General features: G+C 51.7%; 1 non-coding gene across 1 annotated transcript in view; it reads left to right on the forward strand.

Moving 5' to 3' along the window:
• The first annotated feature begins 4,486 nt into the window (after nucleotides 1-4,486).
• The window catches only part of LOC124560819, a 1,910-nt gene continuing 1,396 nt past the window's right edge, over nucleotides 4,487-5,000 (forward strand). The window contains exon 1 of the ribosomal RNA XR_006969329.1: nucleotides 4,487-5,000. This exon is cut by the window's right edge and continues 1,396 nt beyond it. This is a non-coding gene — a ribosomal RNA (small subunit ribosomal RNA).

Below are 5,000 nucleotides of genomic sequence, written 5' to 3' on the forward strand. Positions count from 1 at the left end.
AACCCGTATTGTGCCTTAACCTAACCCACGTTGTGCCTTAACCTAACCCACGTTGTGCCTTAACCTAACCCACGTTGTGCCTTAACCTAACCCACGTTGTGCCTTAACCTAACCCACGTTGTGCCTTAACCTAACCCACGTTGTGCCTTAACCTAACCCACGTTGTGCCTTAACCTAACCCGTATTGTGCCTTAACCTAACCCGTATTGTGCCTTAACCTAACCCGTATTGTGCCTTAACCTAACCCGTATTGTGCCTTAACCTAACCCGTATTGTGCCTTAACCTAACCCGTATTGTGCCTTAACCTAACCCGTATTGTGCCTTAACCTAACCCGTATTGTGCCTTAACCTAACCCGTATTGTGCCTTAACCTAACCCACGTTGTGCCTTAACCTAACCCACGTTGTGCCTTAACCTAACCCACGTTGTGCCTTAACCTAACCCACGTTGTGCCTTAACCTAACCCACGTTGTGCCTTAACCTAACCCACGTTGTGCCTTAACCTAACCCACGTTGTGCCTTAACCTAACCCATATTGTGCCTTAACCTAACCCATATTGTGCCTTAACCTAACCCATATTGTGCCTTAACCTAACCCATATTGTGCCTTAACCTAACCCATATTGTGCCTTAACCTAACCCATATTGTGCCTTAACCTAACCCATATTGTGCCTTAACCTAACCCATATTGTGCCTTAACCTAACCCATATTGTGCCTTAACCTAACCCATATTGTGCCTTAACCTAACCCATATTGTGCCTTAACCTAACCCGTATTGTGCCTTAACCTAACCCGTATTGTGCCTTAACCTAACCCGTATTGTGCCTTAACCTAACCCGTATTGTGCCTTAACCTAACCCGTATTGTACCTTAACCTAACCCGTATTGTGCCTTAACCTAACCCGTATTGTGCCTTAACCTAACCCGTATTGTGCCTTAACCTAACCCGTATTGTGCCTTAACCTAACCCGTATTGTGCCTTAACCTAACCCGTATTGTGCCTTAACCTAACCCGTATTGTGCCTTAACCTAACCCGTATTGTGCCTTAACCTAACCCGTATTGTGCCTTAACCTAACCCGTATTGTGCCTTAACCTAACCCGTATTGTGCCTTAACCTAACCCGTATTGTGCCTTAACCTAACCCGTATTGTGCCTTAACCTAACCCACGTTGTGCCTTAACCTAACCCACGTTGTGCCTTAACCTAACCCACGTTGTGCCTTAACCTAACCCACGTTGTGCCTTAACCTAACCCACGTTGTGCCTTAACCTAACCCACGTTGTGCCTTAACCTAACCCACGTTGTGCCTTAACCTAACCCACGTTGTGCCTTAACCTAACCCACGTTGTGCCTTAACCTAACCCACATTGTGCCTTAACCTAACCCACATTGTGCCTTAACCTAACCCACATTGTGCCTTAACCTAACCCATATTGTGCCTTAACCTAACCCATATTGTGCCTTAACCTAACCCATATTGTGCCTTAACCTAACCCATATTGTGCCTTAACCTAACCCATATTGTGCCTTAACCTAACCCATATTGTGCCTTAACCTAACCCATATTGTGCCTTAACCTAACCCATATTGTGCCTTAACCTAACCCATATTGTGCCTTAACCTAACCCATATTGTGCCTTAACCTAACCCATATTGTGCCTTAACCTAACCCATATTGTGCCTTAACCTAACCCATATTGTGCCTTAACCTAACCCATATTGTGCCTTAACCTAACCCATATTGTGCCTTAACCTAACCCATATTGTGCCTTAACCTAACCCATATTGTGCCTTAACCTAACCCATATTGTGCCTTAACCTAACCCATATTGTGCCTTAACCTAACCCATATTGTGCCTTAACCTAACCCATATTGTGCCTTAACCTAACCCATATTGTGCCTTAACCTAACCCATATTGTGCCTTAACCTAACCCATATTGTGCCTTAACCTAACCCATATTGTGCCTTAACCTAACCCATATTGTGCCTTAACCTAACCCATATTGTGCCTTAACCTAACCCATATTGTGCCTTAACCTAACCCATATTGTGCCTTAACCTAACCCATATTGTGCCTTAACCTAACCTATGTTGCGCCTTAACCTAACCCATGTTGCGCCTTAACCTAACCTATGTTGCGCCTTAACCTAACCTATGTTGCGCCTTAACCTAACCTACGTTGCGCCTTAACCTAACCTACGTTGCGCCTTAACCTAACCTATATTGCGCCTTAACCTAACCTATATTGCGCCTTAACCTAACCTATATTGCGCCTTAACCTAACCTATATTGCGCCTTAACCTAACCTATATTGCGCCTTAACCTAACCTACGTTGCGCCTTAACCTAACCCACGTTGCGCCTTAACCTAACCCACGTTGCGCCTTAACCCAACCCACGTTGCGCCTTAACCCAACCCACGTTGCGCCTTAACCCAACCCACGTTGGGCCTTAACCCAACCCACGTTGCGCCTTAACCCAACCCACGTTGGGCCTTAACCCAACACACGTTGGGCCTTAACCCAACACACGTTGGGCCTTAACCCAACACACGTTGGGCCTTAACCCAACACACGTTGGGCCTTAACCCAACACACGTTGGGCCTTAACCCAACACACGTTGGGCCTTAACCCAACACACGTTGGGCCTTAACCCAACACACGTTGGGCCTTAACCCAACACACGTTGGGCCTTAACCCAACACACGTTGGGCCTTAACCCAACACACGTTGGGCCTTAACCCAACACACGTTGGGCCTTAACCCAACACACGTTGGGCCTTAACCCGCTCTGTAATTGTCATACGACGCGTTAAATTAGTGTAGTGTTGCCTAACTGCAACCCCCGCAATATAGTTTGCTACTCGCACTGCCTGGTCCCCAGTGTATCGCTTCATGTTAAACACCTTGCAGCGATACACTGTAATGTGGATGGCAGCAGGACGTACATGCTCAATGCCCTTCGCAGTTGTTCATTGGCATTCGCATGGCGAAGCACTTAGCCTACGCTGTGGTACGGCCTGTGTCAACTGTCCGCTGATGTTGTACGTCCAAATCACACACTGTACTGCACATTGGTCCTCATGTACTGAATGATACATCGTGGTACATGTGACCGTACAACGACTGCGCCAACAACGGCGAACCATGCGGTCCAACTGTTGTGCACTCAGCTATGTGTCGTCTCCCTATAAGAGCCGGATTGCAGTGTGGTATGCCCTGGATGGCGATCAGCATGAGCCGTCTGTTGATGTAGTGGCGCGTGTTGTCAGACGTAGTCGTCTCTTCTCACACACCGTGACAGCATGGTGCACTGCGTTCCACATCTGCGACATGCGACAGAGGCCGGTTGACAGTCGTTCGCGCAATGGACATCGCATACGTACGGGGGCCACCTTCCACGTGTTCGCGAAGCGTGCACATGTTGTTGCGTGTATGTGGGCAGACATAGTGTGTCGTGACACCTGACACAGGCATGCAACAATCGTTGAATTTGCAAATGGCGATGGACGTCTACGTTTGCTGGTGACGTTACGCAAATGAACAACTGGTAAACCGTTGTGGTGCGGTTGTTCTCGCTAGAGGTGAATCAGTGATGGCGACGATCGGTTGAGCTACCAACCGGTTGTTTCAGCGATACCCACCATGCCCACGAACGTGAATGGCATGTGGGTGTGAAGCGATACGCGGCGGTGGCTGGGTGGGACCGTCCCCGGCCGGTGAGGGGGGGCCTCCCGGCGTGCTGGCCGCGCGGTGCGTGGGCGCACGCGCTACAGCCGGCTGGTGGGGGCGGCCAGTGGCAGGCGCGCCGGCCGACGGAGGCGGCAGGCGGCGCAGCTGCGCGCCGGCGCACCCTGCACGCGGCGCCGTGCGGCCAAAGTAGGTCCTCGCGGGCCCGGTGCGAAGCGCGGTGGACATCTGCAGTGTGCTGGTCCGATTGAGGACTGTGTGCGCTGAGGATGCGCCGCCGCCCGGCGCTCGGCGCCGCGACGCCGTCTGCTGCTCGGTCGCCTCTGCGGTTCTCGCAGGTGGTTTGTATCGCAGCTGTGCGGACGTGTTGGCGCGTGCGCTGTGCTGGGAGAGTTCGCTTCGGCACCCAAGTGGGGCTTTTGTCCTTCTGTGGCGCTGGCGTTGGAGCTGCCGGCCACCGTAGGTGGCGCGTGTTGTCTCCCGCCGGCAATGCCACGACAGCACGCTCCCGGGCCTCTGTCGGCAGCGGCAAGCTCAGTTGGGAGCACGGGTGGTCGCACCTAAAGCGTCTACTCGCCAAACTCCGGGCGATTGCGCCTCTCTCGAACCCGACCAAGTACTTAGGACGGCGCTGCGCGCCGCCGGGACCTGAGAGGGTTTCGAGGTGTATCGTGCAGGGGAGCTCAGCCTCCTCCTGTTTGCAGAATAATTGAGCGGACGCTTGCGTGTTCGCGCGGGCCCCCGGGACACACTCCCGGGCGGCCGGCTGCTCAGCTCTAGTTGACGCAGCTCCCTGGTTGATCCTGCCAGTAGTCATATGCTTGTCTCAAAGATTAAGCCATGCATGTCTCAGTACAAGCCGCATTAAGGTGAAACCGCGAATGGCTCATTAAATCAGTTATGGTTCCTTAGATCGTACCCACGTTACTTGGATAACTGTGGTAATTCTAGAGCTAATACATGCAAACAGAGTCCCGACCAGAGATGGAAGGGACGCTTTTATTAGATCAAAACCAATCGGTCGGCTCGTCCGGTCCGTTTGCCTTGGTGACTCTGAATAACTTTGGGCTGATCGCACGGTCCTCGTACCGGCGACGCATCTTTCAAATGTCTGCCTTATCAACTGTCGATGGTAGGTTCTGCGCCTACCATGGTTGTAACGGGTAACGGGGAATCAGGGTTCGATTCCGGAGAGGGAGCCTGAGAAACGGCTACCACATCCAAGGAAGGCAGCAGGCGCGCAAATTACCCACTCCCGGCACGGGGAGGTAGTGACGAAAAATAACGATACGGGACTCATCCGA

The sequence above is a fragment of the Schistocerca americana genome, unplaced genomic scaffold (genome assembly GCF_021461395.2).
Source record: "Schistocerca americana isolate TAMUIC-IGC-003095 unplaced genomic scaffold, iqSchAmer2.1 HiC_scaffold_112, whole genome shotgun sequence".
NCBI lineage: Eukaryota > Metazoa > Arthropoda > Insecta > Orthoptera > Acrididae > Schistocerca > Schistocerca americana.